The sequence below is a fragment of the Epinephelus fuscoguttatus genome, linkage group LG8, assembly GCF_011397635.1.
Source record: "Epinephelus fuscoguttatus linkage group LG8, E.fuscoguttatus.final_Chr_v1".
NCBI classification, from domain to species: domain Eukaryota; kingdom Metazoa; phylum Chordata; class Actinopteri; order Perciformes; family Serranidae; genus Epinephelus; species Epinephelus fuscoguttatus.
Window position 1 is genome coordinate 46,034,026 of NC_064759.1, and position 14,514 is coordinate 46,048,539.

General features: G+C 38.8%; 1 protein-coding gene across 1 annotated transcript in view; it reads right to left on the bottom strand.

Annotated features, from left to right (window-relative positions):
• Positions 1-14,514, bottom strand: part of adcy3a (adenylate cyclase 3a) — a 120,183-nt gene that overhangs the window by 1,479 nt on the left and 104,190 nt on the right. The gene's annotated exons all lie outside the window — the stretch shown is intronic.

Consider the following 14,514-nt stretch of genomic DNA (forward strand, 5'->3'; position numbering starts at 1 on the left):
TTTGACAACCTCCTTTAACACAACAACAGACGGCCACACAGCAAAACAGTGTTTGATATGAAAATAACTGAGGGAACTGGCCTCAGTTCCTGTACCCAGCCACAAAGGAAGGTCATTTTAAAACATTTACTACATAAATATTTTGTTGAATTTTTAACTTTGATCCCAAATTGCCTGAATGAAGTTGCTGTAGGCACAGTCCCTGCAGGCAGCACCAACCATTAGAAATTTCTTCTTAAAAGCCACTTACACAGTTTTCACAAAGATTCTGACATGCAACAATGTGGTCTTATTTGGGATTTGTTCTTAGGTAAGAACAGAATCTACGCACACTCAAGAGCACCTTTATGCACATTTTGTGTGGACATGTTTTTGCAAAACAATTGGTTATTGTGTTTTCTTAAAATTTTCAGTTGTATAATATTATAGGATTCAAATTCCAATGAAAATTTATAATTTATAATATTTTTAATAATTATTTCAATTACTTATCAAAAAGCATTATGGTCCCAGTTTCAGTTCACATCAGTTATGGTAATGAAAATCATGTCACCAACGATTGATCACACTAGAAAATATCAGGCGGTTCAGGTGGGTGGCACAAAAAGTGACAAAGTAGCATTTTGTGTAAGTTGTTATTAATATTTACAGAAACATTGTGTGAGTCCACCTTCACCTTCTCCCCCCTCTCTGTTTCTCTCTTAACACACATATGCATAGCTTAAGCAGCACAGCAGCACTCATCTCTCCTCAGTCCTCACAGTTGTGGTGCTGTAATGCATAAAGTTTGCGGTGTTTGTCCGGTGGTTGATTTTCACATACTTTTAGCATCCCATGTATCTTTTTGTGTTATTTCATCACCACTCCTCACTCAGCGTTTGCTTCATGCAGAAACACCTCCACTTAAAAAAAGGGGTGTTTTTTTATGTTTGGACTCCAGTGCTCCACCCTCTTTTGACTTTTGTTTGGGCATATTTGACTTAATATTCTCAACTTTTCTTCTTCCTCAGCCCCCTTGTGTGCACACTGCTCTGCAGTCTCACGCACTTTCATGGTTATTTGTAGGCCCTTTATCTTTGCTAATTAGGATCAAATTGAGTGCGCTGTCAACTTACAAAGACACTGGGATTCATCATTCAATTCTGCCATTAAAGAACACGTCTTAAGAACTTCTTAAGAACAAATTTTGGAAAAAAGTTTTGAAGACATTGGTGAATGAGGCCCACAGATTTTTTGGCCGTTTGGAGGCAGAAGAACTCTGCAAAAGGATGACAGACACAGACTGAAATAGTACTGTCTTATAGAGTTGATAAGACAAGTTGCCTTAGACAATTATCTACTTCCTCATCCAGCAGACACAGAGCAACAACATCATTCATTTGGAGGACTGTCTGTGTCCACCTGATGAATGCAGGTCCAATATTCACTCTCTTTTAGCTCAGTTTTTGGTCTCCACCAACTCCTGAGGAAAGTATCTAACTGTTTTGCTAAATGCTCCACTTTGTTCAACCTGATCTCACAGAAATACGTGAAATGACCACGACCTCTTAACACCGCATTCCGTGGTGGTAGCACGTAATGGTTTGAAAATTACGTGCCGGTACCACGGAAACATTGCCAATGTAAAGTCATATTAGGATCCTTTGTCGTAGTGGACACATGGATTCCCTGATTCAACAACGTCCTGTATACACAAAAACACACAAAAGTGTTGTTGATATTAAAACGGCAAATACATTCCTCTGTTATAATTTCCCACCAATAATAATAATAATAATAATAATAATAATAATAATAACATGATATTTCGGCTGTACTAGATATTTGATATATTCAGTAGATTTACTTTTTTACAACACTATTTGACAACTCTACAACTGGACTCCCAAAAACGCCGTTTCTAGAGTACTATCTAAAATATTTGAAATGAACCAACATCCTTGCTTTTTCTTAACATAGTTCATCTAGGTGTAGTGTAATTACTAGTTTGGCTTTACTAGATATTAGATATATTCAGTAGATATATCTTTTTACCCTATTTAGAACCCTACTTTGCAAATCAGAAGAAGTACAACTATGTTGCTGATATGTATCAAGCTGGAAATTGTAGTTTTTGAAAAATACAAGTGTTTTTCCTAGATTTGGAAGTTGTAAATACTGAATTGAGAGTACACTGTGGACTTTAAGGGGATGGTAAACACACTTGTGTAATCAGATTTTAAATATCTAATTTCTAAGTGGGTGAAAATGAATTTTATCTATATTTTACCCATATCTGACAGCATCCCCAGTTGTTGACTACACTCACATGATAGCTGAGGTCAAGAGCTCTCTATAACAGTTGGTCCCATGTCTGTACCACCTTTTGTTGCCGAGTTATACGCCTTCAAACATGCACTGAGGTCAAGGTTCAAAGGTCAATGGCTCAAAGCAGGAGCCATGTAGAATCTTCATATTGACATATGTTACTCTCCAGGTTGAGACCTTTCCAATGATGTATTTGGTTTAGCTCTATGACAAAGTTTTGATTTTTTCATTTTTTGGACACAAGCCATGCCAGGTGTAGTTTCAGAGAGCACTTTGAAGGCCCAGTGTATAAAATGATTTTTATGTGTTTCTTTGCTTGTTTTTTTTTTTCTTCTTTACTGTAGATTGTTACTAAAATCAGTCATCCTCAGACAATACAATACTACTAAAAAGTAAACCAATAATAACAATAATGAAATAAGCAAAAATAATATTACAATTATATTGAAATTTTAAAATCTATTTACAGAGTGGAATGGTAGCCTAATAGATAACTTAGATACAATTTATTATTGTTTAGACACTATTTAGCCTATTATTGTATTTACTTTTAGCATGCTCTACTTTTATTGTGGGCTATATGTTTTATTTAATAACGATTTTATTTTATGTTAGGCCTACATCTTAACATTTTATGTCATTTATCATAGTTTAGTTCTTAACTCCAGTGTTTCCTCAGTGGGAGCCGTCTACACCAGGGGGCGGCCGCTGGTTCTGTGGCGCTGGCTTGGGGTCTGCTCTCCCCTGGTGGGGTGGAGGGTGGCCAGGTTGCCGCCTCTAGATGCAGACGGCTCCATTTGATGGTGTTTCCTCTCTGGTTCTTCCGTGCTCAGCCTTATTTTTTTCTTCTTATTTATTTATTTATTTATTTATTTATTAGTGGCGTTTGGATTCGGTTACAGCAGACAGACAGCAATTTGAAATGGAATGAAGCCCACAGACGGCAGACAGTGGCTACAAAACAGTAGTCAAACGCGCCCCATCCGCCCACAGCACAATGCTCTTAAAGCCCTACGCTATCAAAAGCTTGCAAAATACATTTATTTTATTTTATGGCCTTGACATTAACCTGTCATATTGTTGAGTTATCAAGGATACTTTGGTGTTTATGTGTGTATACAGAAATGTTAAAGATATCATTGAGGAAAACGAGGTTGACGTGACGTTGTTGAATCAGGGAATCCGTGTGTCCACCATGACAATGGATCCTAATTGACTTTACATTGGAATTGTTTCCGTGGTACCGGCACGTAATTTTAACTCATTACGTGCTGCCACCACGGAATGCAGTCTTACGCTAGGGCCACACCGCCCGCGGAAGCGCCGCGAATAGCCTCGAAGCGCCGAGAAGAGAAGGCAGTTTCCTTTCGGCGCCCATGTTAACCGACTGTGTCGTCCACACTGGCCGCGCCGCGCCGGGAAGCTCCGCGGCAGGCTCACGATTTGCAGCGATCAGTTCGGCATCTGGTCTATTTTCTGCGAGAGCCGCGAGGGAATCTGACAAGCCAGGCAGTGAAAAACAAGAGCTGGGAGCAGAATCGCTTGTTGACGGCATGGAGAAATGCGCGTCTGATGTGAACGGAGGTGCTCCGGCGCGCGCGAGAATTTCGGTGCGCTGCGCTGGAGCGGGCAGTGTGGCCCTGGCGTTAAGAGGTTGTGGTCATTTCACGCATTTCTGTGAGATCAGGTTGACTTTGTTCATCTGTTAATCTCATTTTTTGAACTTATTTTTTATTTAGTTCACATCAATAATACAACGTATACATTTTCCTTTTTTCCAGCTTTACATAACATTTGTATACATTATATTCAGAGATGATCTAAACATAAACATAAGATGACAACACAAATATCCACTCCAACATATTAACCCATTAGTTAGAAAAAGCAAAATTTAAATTAAAAAAGGGGTACAAGTTTTTTGTTTTGGGGTTTTTTTTTTCAAGAAATAAAAAATAAGAAAAGTACAGGGTGCAAAATCTGTACAACAAACAATATATGTATGTGATATGTGCATAGGGGAAATATAAAAGCAAAAGTCTAGCAGAGCCCTACTGGATGATAAACCTCACTGTATTAATAAAGGCGTGACAGGACTTCATCGTTTAGTAAAAATGGATGTTTGTAATCTTAAAGAATATGTAATTTGTTCCATCTGATAGAGGTCCCAGACTTTCTGTGTCCATGTATTTTATGTGGGAGGGTCTGGTTCCAGCCATCTGAATTTATTGGATATGTTGGAATTTGTGAACAGATGCTCCTCAGTGCATACTTCTGTCCAAGTGTCCATGTTCATCTCTGCCTCCCACCTCCGCCTCACCTGTAGAGTGTTATGTAGATTCATTAGCCCCTTTTCCACCAACATTTCCAGGAACTTTTATTACCAGGAATTCATTTACCTGGGTAAAATAATTCCTGGTAATCTGTGTGGTTTGCGTTTCCACTGCACCTCAAAGTTCTGGGAAATTTATTCATATTAGCATGATGACGTAGGTGATTCGGTGTGTGCCCTGTATCTGGCTCCGCCAGCTTGGCTGGTTACATGCTGGTGTAGAGAGTTGGGGGCTGTTTGACTCAGCCAGCAGCTAAGTTTAAAAGTATTTTAAGATAAGTGTCAAACTAAGTTAGTCTACATACAGACAGCTGTCATTTGAGCTCATTAGTAACAATTCACTATCAGCTGAAGTAGCATGCTGTCCTTGTGTAAGACATAACGTTAGTGAGGGTGGATGAGAGACTGTGGACAGAGCATATTGAAAATCACTGTCTACATGTTTATATGTTCATGCTGTCTGAACACATGTATTGATAAAGTATTGGCTTCTTACTCGCTAAGGGTTAGTGTCACTTACAGTAACGATTGTAGCTGCCGTCATCTTGAGTCATTTTCGAGTTATCTTAAGTTTGTTACACCGCAGCCGCTCAGCTGTTTACTGGTTCCGTGTCGCGTCAATGTATGTGTGTGTGTGGAGGTGTTCAGTGCCAGCACAAAAGAACCGATACCATCAGCGCTGATGAATACTACGGTCTTTGATAATTTAGCCCCTGGGCTAATTCAGTACCAGGTTTCGGTAGCCATCCTTCATCAAAACACAAACGAAGTGGAGCCTGTAGAAGTGAAATAAAGCTTGCAGCTGCTGCCCATACCAGGAAGTGCAGAACGCTGTGTGTGTTCCACCAATCAGCGTTCTTTGGCACACCGCCCCGCTCCGGGTAATCTGAAAAGTCCTACACCCCTACTAGTTACTTTTTCCAGGGTAAATTTGAGGTTGAGTGAAAGTTTTTTACCCGGGTAATTTTGGTGGAAACACACGGAGGTTTTTCAGAATCCCAGGTAAATGAGAAAAGTTCCTGCAGTGGAAAAGGGGCAATTGATTAAAAATATTTTATCCACTTACTATTTACAATTATTTTCTTGTCTCCAATTCCCATTTGTATTTCTTTTAGATGGTTTTTCTATTGATGTAGGTTTTATGAATTTACCCCATTCATTGTGTATTGTCGAAAAAGTTCTAAGCTGCAAGAATCTAAAGAAATCTGTCCAGGGGAGATCGAAATCATTTTTCAAGTGTTTAGGATTATCATTGTTAAAATGACTGATGCAGATAAATCGGTCCATGATCTGAACATTTTCTAAAGCTGGCATCCAAACTGTTAGGTGTAATGGTCATCATAGATCTAGTACTTGTCAATGAAGAGATTAGCTTTGGTAGTCCAAAAGTGGACTTTATTTTATATCAGATTTTAAGAGTAACCCAAGTCCAATGTGAAAGTTCTTGTGTAGGGGCATCTAAAAAGGGTAGGATTTTCATTGGCTCTGTACACATATGTTTTTTCAATACTGAGCCAGTGGGTGTATGTACCATTCTGGATCCATACTATCAGAGGCTTGTGCAGCCCAGTAATAATATTTTAAACTGGGAAGTTTAAGGCCACCTTAATTACCATAATTAACATCATAAAAATTCTGTAGAGATGGAGGAATATATATGCCAAGGTAGTTAACAGGTATTAAGTACCTTGGCATATATATTCTTTGGGCCATCTAAATCCACTCTGAAGTTTAACAGTTTGTTTTTCCACATTTACTTTGTATCCTTAGTAGTACCCAAACTGAGAAATAAGGTCCTTAAAATGTGGTATTGCTGACGAGCGTTCTGTCAAATATAATAAAACATCATCCGCATATAGTGAACACACACACACTTTTAGAGGACAACTTTATTTTTATTTACAGAACTAAAAAAAAGTTAAACAACATAAGGAAGAAGTAAGGTAAATAATCAAACAGAAAGTAAATATTTACATAGTAATACACCTTGTGTTGTTAACATTGATCTTTGATGGTAAACAAGTAGGAGGAGGGTTATTGTGTGGCCTTACATATATACTGACAAACAGACCAGCAGACAGACAGACAAACAGACAGATACATAGGTAGACAAAACAGACAGACAGACAGACAGACAAACAGACAGATGATGAGATGGACAGACAAATGGATAGACAAGGAGGTAGCCTAACTAATTGGGGATTTTTGTGTATATGCTGCACATGTGTATGTGTGTGTGTGTGTGTGTGTGTGTGTGTGTGTGTGTGTAAGTATGTGTGTTATCTGTATTTGTAAGTGCTTGAATGTGTGGATATTTCAGTGATAATGATGATATTAATAACAACAGCAGCAAAGAAAGAATAAATAAATAAATAAAAATAAATAATAATAATAGAACAAGTAAGAGAAAAAGAGAGAGGAGGATAAAAAAGGGAAGAGAACAAAACAAAACAAAAAAAAAAAACGAGGTGTGTTGCAAGATTCTGTGGAATTGAGATCAGGCATTTGTAGAGGTGGTTTTTTGAATAAATGTGGACCAAGTTTTGTTGAAACGGGGTATGCTGTGATTAATTGATGCAGACTTTTTTTCTATTGTGATTTGATCTATTAACAGATTCTTCCAGTGTATGATGTTCAGTTGATTTCTTGTTTTCCAGTTTAGGAGGATTGTTTTCTTGGCGACAACTAGGGCTGTGAACAGTGTAGTTTTAATGTGATTATGTAATTGTACACATGATATGTCTCCTAAGATGCAGAGTTGAGGGGATAGGGGGATGTGGCAGCCTAGTATATGTGATAGGTGATCTGTGACTTGTGTCCAAAATTGTCTAATTGGTGTACAGTGCCAGAGAGCATGCATGTAATTGTCTGTGGTGTGCTGTGTGTAATAAGTGCATTGATCTGATGTAGTGAAACCCATTTTATGTAATCTCTCACCTGTGTAGTGTGTTCTGTGGTTAACCTTAAATTGAATGAGTTGTAAATTTGGGATTTTGCAGTGAGTGAAGTTATTTTTGCATATCTGAGACCAGAAATCTGCATTTGGAGTGATGGAAAGATCCTGTTGCCACTTTGAGGTTGGGAGAAAAATTAAAGTGTCAGTAATGTTTAGAAATGTATAAATACTTGAGAGTAAGTTAACAGAGCTGGAAATCTTTGAAAATTCATCTATAATAATTGTTTGATATTGCGTGTTAAATGTACTGTTGATTTTGGGGAGAATGGTGGACTTAAGCTGTAAGTATCGGAGATATTGACTGTTACAAATGTCGAACTTCTGGATTAATTCTTGAAAATTGATGATTTTGGAATCCTGTACAATATGGTGGAGATGTGTGATACCTTTGTGTTTCCATGATGTGAAGTTTAATGGTTTCCTGTTTATTGTAAAATCTGGGTTGTTCCAAATTGGTGAGCGAGTGGATGGTGCAACCGTGGAGCCTTTGATACGAAATATCTTCCACCAAGCTGTCAGAGCTGAGGCTATGGAAATATTCTGAAAACAAGTGTCATTTTTAATTATTTGGCTGATGAATGGGAGATCTGAAAGGTTTATATTCTTGCATAGTGCTTGTTCGGTTTCTGACCAGTGAGAATCATGATGTGAAGCCATTGTTTTAAGTATTTTAACTGACTTGACAAGTGATATAATTCAAAGTTGGGTGCATCTAGTCCTCCTTGAAACTTGCGTTTTTGTAGTGTTGATAGTTTTATACGAGATGTTTTATTTTTCCAGTAGAATTGAGATATTGCTGTATTGAGGGAATTAAGCCAGGGTAAATTTGGAAGTGAAGAAATCATGGTGAATAGGTAATTAATTTTAGGGAGGACTGACATTTTTATTGTTGAGATTCTTTCTGACAGTGAGACTGGTAGATTTGTCCAGCAACTGAGGTCATTTTGTATTGATTTGAGTAATGGTGTGTAATTTAGATTGAACAGCTCTGACAGCTTGGGGGATATGTGGATTCCTAAACATTTAATATTTCCTATGGGAAGGTGAAACTGTGAGGTGAGGGCTGCCACATCCCTTTGGTCCATGCAGAGGGGTAGAATGGTAGATTTTGATAAGTTGATGGAGTAGTTGGATAGAGATGAGAATGATTTAATGACAGACATTCTTGTAGTGATGAGTAGGCTTCCTGGAGGAGGATCAACACATTGTCTGCATAGAGGATTGTTTTGTGTTCCGTGGATATTGATCTGATACCTTTCATGTTATTGTTTTGTCGTATGCTAGCTGCAAGTGGCTCAAAAAAGTGACAGAGAGAGTGGACATCCTTGTCTAGTGCCGTTGTGAAGCGTGAATTGTTGTGAAGTTAACCCATTAGCTGTGATAGTGGCTGTCGGTGAGGTGTATAGTGCCTTAATCCAGTTAATGAATGACTCTCCGAATCCAAATTTTTGTAATGTTGTGAATAGGAAGGACCAGTTGACTCTATCAAATGCTTCTTGTGCGTCTAATGAGAGGATTATGGTTTCGCTTTTCTTATTGTTTGAGAGCTGCATTAGGTTAAATAATTTCCGTGTGTTATAAGATGTCTGTCTTCCTTTGATAAATCCGGTTTGGTCTGGATGTATTATGAAGGGAATGACTTCTTCCAATTTTATTTGACAGTGCTTTGCTTATGATTTTAATGTCTGTGTTAAGTAGTGAGAGAGGTCGGTAACTAGATAGGTGAGTAGGATCTTTGTCAGGTTTTAAAACCAGGGTAATTACAGGTGTATTTATCGTTGGAGGTATACTGTTGGTTATGAGGAATTCATCAATCATTCTGAGAAAAAGGGGTGAGATGGTGGACCAGAAATGTTTATAGAACTCAGCAGGGAAGCCATCAGGACCGGGTGCTCTATTATTTTCCATTTTATTGAGTGTGTTATGAAATTCAGCTGGGGTTATTGGTTGTTCAAATTAATATTATTGAGGAACTGATGTATGTCAGAAGCATTTGGGTTGTGAGAGGATGTGTATAAATCTTGATAATAATTCTTAAATACAGTGTTAATATCTTTCGGATGATGGTATGGCTTCCCCGCTGAGTCTTTAATTACTGTTATAGTTGTTCTGTCTTTATTTTGTTTAGCCATATTTGCCAGATATGTGGTTGATTTATTACTGTTACTTACTTGGGATGTATTAAGTCTGAGTCTTTCAATAAGAAACTTGTTTTTTTTATTTAACAGATTGTTCAGTTCCATTTTGTATTTCTGTAGTTCGCGAAAAATGTTATCAGTAGGATTGGTTGCATGAGCGTTTTCAAGTTCTATAATTTTCTTTTCCATTTCCAGTTGTGACTTTGTGTCTTTTCGTTTTTTGTTTGATGAGTATGAAATTATTTTACCTCTTAGAACAGCTTTCCCGGTTTGCCAGAGTAGAGTTGGCAAGATATTCGTAGATTCATTCATTTCCATAAAGAATGTCCACTCTCTCTTAAAATAACTGTCAAATTCTTCATCCTCCAGCAGTGATGTGTTGAACCTCAACCTGGAAGAAGTACTGAAAGTTGTCTTTGTGTGCAGTTTAACCGAGACTAGTGCGTGATCACTGATTGTGTTTGGATAGATTTGTGTTTCAAATATATCAGAATGTAATGAGTTGCTGGTGAGAAAAAAGTCAATTCTAGAGTTTGTATGGTGTACTTTTAAAAAATGGGTGTATTCTCTGTCAATAGGATGATTTTGCCTCCAGCTATCACCAAGACCACAATCCTCCATATACTGTTTTAAAACTATAGTAGATTTAAGTGTTCTGATATTTCCTGTTGTGTTTGATTTATCTATTGTTGGATAAAGTATTGTATTGAAATCTCCACCTATGATTAAGTCTGAGCTGGGTAGGTTTTTAAGGATAGAGAAAAGACTGTGAAAGAAAGAGGGGTCATCATTATTAGGGCCATAAAGATTAACTATTGTGAGAGAGTTGCTATCAATGGATATGTTAATAATAATATATCGTCCTTCTGGATCTGAAATTGTGTTATTGTGATTGAATTTAACTTTGTTATTAATCATAACTGCAACCCCTCTTTGTCTTGAATTGTAATTTGAAGTAAAGATATGAGGAAAATGTGTACACTGTTTCTAGTATCAGTTAAATGAGTTTCTTGCAATAGACAAATGTCAGCTTATATTTTGAGCAAATGATTAATGACTTTTAGTTGTTTTGCCTGACTCCCAATTCCACATATGTTCCAGCTTACAAATTTAATTGTGGACATGATTTAATAAACAGAAATATGTGCGCTTTGTTTTGTTTTCTTTTTTCCCTCCTCCCTTTCTTGGTGTGTTTTGACAAAAAGTAATGAAAAGTGATTTGATTTATATGTGTGTCTGTGTGTGCCTATGCGTGTGTTGATTCGTCCCCATTCATAACATTCAACATTTCTCCTTGACCCGTCCCAACCCCTCCCCCATGTTCCCAATGCCCTCCTGCAGGTAAAAACAAAAAACACAAAACACAAAACACAAAACAAAGCAATCAATACATAAGACACAAAACGGGATAAGGGAATTCAACGTTATCCGACGAGAGAGAAAACAAAAAACAAACAAGAAGATGAACAAACAAACAAACAGAACAAAAAAAAGAGAAGAAAAAAATTAAAGAAAGCAAGCACGAAAAAAAAAGATATGTATCAGCCATACCCTAGCTGCATAATTTGAAGTTACTTAGAATGAGAAGGAAAAGCAAAAAGAAAAAAAAGGAGAAGAAAAAGAAGAACAATTGAAGAAAAGAAAAACCGTGGACTACATCACCGTAACAAATCTGCAGTTTCTTATCACAGCATAGCCCAGATTTGTTGACAAGTATCCATGATAACCCGTCGCTCTTATGACGTTTGATGTATGCGACTGTTTACGTGAGCAGACAGCAACAAGTTGAAATTTTACCGGCTCGTATTTACATCTCCTCCACCAAGCCAGTAAGTAATTTAGGGGTTACTTCCCATCGATGTAAGTTTGTCAATGACAAGACGGACCTTTTTGTCATTTTTCCGCGTCTCTGTCATGGTAGGGTGAAGCAGCTTGCGTCTCCTCAGGATCTCCAGTGGATACTAGTCAATGATGGAGAATTTGGTGTCACGCAGTTTCTTTCATCTTCTCATGATGGACATTTCCATCTTTGTATCAAGAACTTTTGCCACAATGGGACGACTTTTCTGCCTGGATGCGTTGGCATGCCCGATCTGGTGCGCTCTGGAGAAATGGGTGGCTTCGACGTCACGCTCATCCACCTTGAGGTTTTCTTTCATGAAAGATTTCGCCAGTTGCTCTGTGGACTGGTAAGTTTCTTTATTTGTCTCAGGCAGCCCATGGATTATTATGTTGTCTCTCATGCTCCTGCATTGCATTTCAAGAATATCATTTGACATTTTGTCATTCTTTTCTTGGCGTTCAGTTGTCAGTTCTTTAAGATTGTTTACTTTGACTCTGAGTGAAGCGTTATCTTGCTTGAGGACTTCGATCAAAGAGTTGTTAAAGTCCATGGCTTGTTTTAGATCCTTGACGTCATCTGACAACTTTTTTAGCAGATCTAGCTTCTTAAGTTGTTTTTCCATGGGTGCTCAAGTCATCTTGTTCACTCGAGCTCAGCTGCGCTCTTCCACGCTTGCTATCGCGCCGATTAGACATATTGTCGTAGATCATGTTGATATAAAGTTCCAAATCTTCAATGGATTCTTCCACAAACGATTCCAGTTTGGGTTGGTGAAGTTGGTGATAATTCAGTTTAGTTTTGCAGCATGTCGGGTCGGCTGGTACGAGGTCTCACAGTCTCGGCGCCATTTTCAAAATGCTCCCATGAATCTAAGCGCTCTCTCTGTCTCATCGGCCCAGCCAAATCTGAACGCGGATCCTGGCTTTGCCCTTTGGTACAACTGGGTAGGAGAATCCGATCACATAGATTCCAAGCTTCAGCATATCATCAGCCATCACAGAGGCCAGCCGTGCGTCTCCCATCATCACAGGACAGATGGGGTGAGCCGAGCCTGCGATGGTGAAGCCAGCCTTGTCTACATCCCCGCCGCATTTCGGTTTATGAAATTTTCTGAATATGATTTTCTGTAAATACCCTTAAACTTAAAAGTAAAAAATATATGGGAAAAAAAAGAAAAAAAAAAGTTGGTTTACCTGGAAACTAAGTCTGTTAAAACAATGGGGAGGTGTGTGATCGTGTTCATGTGGCTTGACTCCTGGCTACATTAGCCGTAAGTGTAGAGAAAATGGTCCCTATGAAAGTGTATTGCTGAGAATAAATGATCTGAATCACTCAGGGATCGGGGTTACGTTGTTCACCGAGTGATTCGTCCACGGTAGGCAGTCCCTCCCTGCACCCTGGCTGCCTCGCAACTTGCGAGTGATTTATCGTTAGCACGGACCGAATCGGCAGTCCCACTCCCGGCCTGCACGCTCGCTGCTGAGCTCAAATGAACTGAGAAATGAATGAATCAGTTCCGGAAGTGATTCAGTTCAGTACGTTCACTCAACAGATTCGTTCTTTTGAACGATTCGATTTTGAACGACACAACACTACTCAAAACTAACGTTAGCTAACTATTAGCGCAATAACTGCAGATTGCTTGGTTATTGCCAGCTAGCTACTACTTCTTGAACATACACCACATAACGTTACAGCTAACGTTAGCCAATGATAAAGTTAACTTTATAACCAACTAGCTACTTCAACATTTCAAGCATGGACCTTCATCAGGACATGTCCTGAACAGGACATGTCCTGATGAAGGTCCATGCTTGACTGAAATGTTGACGAATAAATAAAGCAGAGTAAAAGTGAGTGCAGGAGTTATCTTTTCTTTAAAAGCACAAGTCAATTAACTAAACTCCATAATTGCCTTAAAGACATAAAAACTTGGATGAGCACCAATTTCCTGATGTTAAATTCAGACAAAACTGAAGTTATTGTTCTTGGCCCCAAACAACTCAGAGACTCTTTATCTGATGACATAGTTTCTCTAGATGGCATTGCTCTGGCCTCTGCCACTACCGTAAGAAACCTCGGAGTAATATTTGATCAAGATTTGTCTTTTAATTCTCATTTAAACTTAAACTTTAGACTGCATTTTTTCATCTGAGTAAATTAGGCCTATCCTGACCCGAAAAGATGCAGAAAAATTGGTCCACGCTTTTGTTACCTCAAGGCTGGATTACTGTAACTCTCTATTATCAGGTAGCTCTAGTAAGTCCTTAAAAACTCTCCAGCTAATTCAGAATGCAGCAGCACGTGTACTAACAGGAACTAAGAAACGCGATCATATCTCTCCTGTTTTAGCTTCTCTGCACTGGCTCCCTGTAAAATCCAGAATTGAATTTAAAATCCTACTGTTAACTTATAAAGCTCTAAATGGTCAAGCTCCGTCATATCTTAAAGAGTTCATAGTGCCATATTATCCCACCAGAACACTGCGCTCTGAGAACGTAGGGTTACTCGTGGTCCCTAAAGTCTCCAAAAGTAGATCAGGAGCCAGAGCCTTTAGCTATCAGGCTCCTCTCCTGTGGAATCATCTTCCTGTTACGGTCCGGGAGGCAGACATCGTCTCCACATTTAAGACTAGACTTAAGACTTTCCTCTTTGATAAAGCTTATAGTTAGGGCTGGCTCAGGCTTGCCCTGTACCAGCCCTTAGTTAGGCTGACTTAGGCCTAGTCTGCCGGAGGACCCCTCTATAATACACCGGGCCCCTTCTCTCCTTCTCTCTCTCTCTCTCTCATATCCTATTACTGCATCTAGCTAACCCGGCCATTCTGGATGTCACTAACTCGGCTTCTTCTCCGGAGCCTTTGTGCTCCACTGTCTCTCAGATTAACTCATACCGCAGCGGTGCCTGGACAGCGTGACGTGTGTGGTTGTGCTGCTGC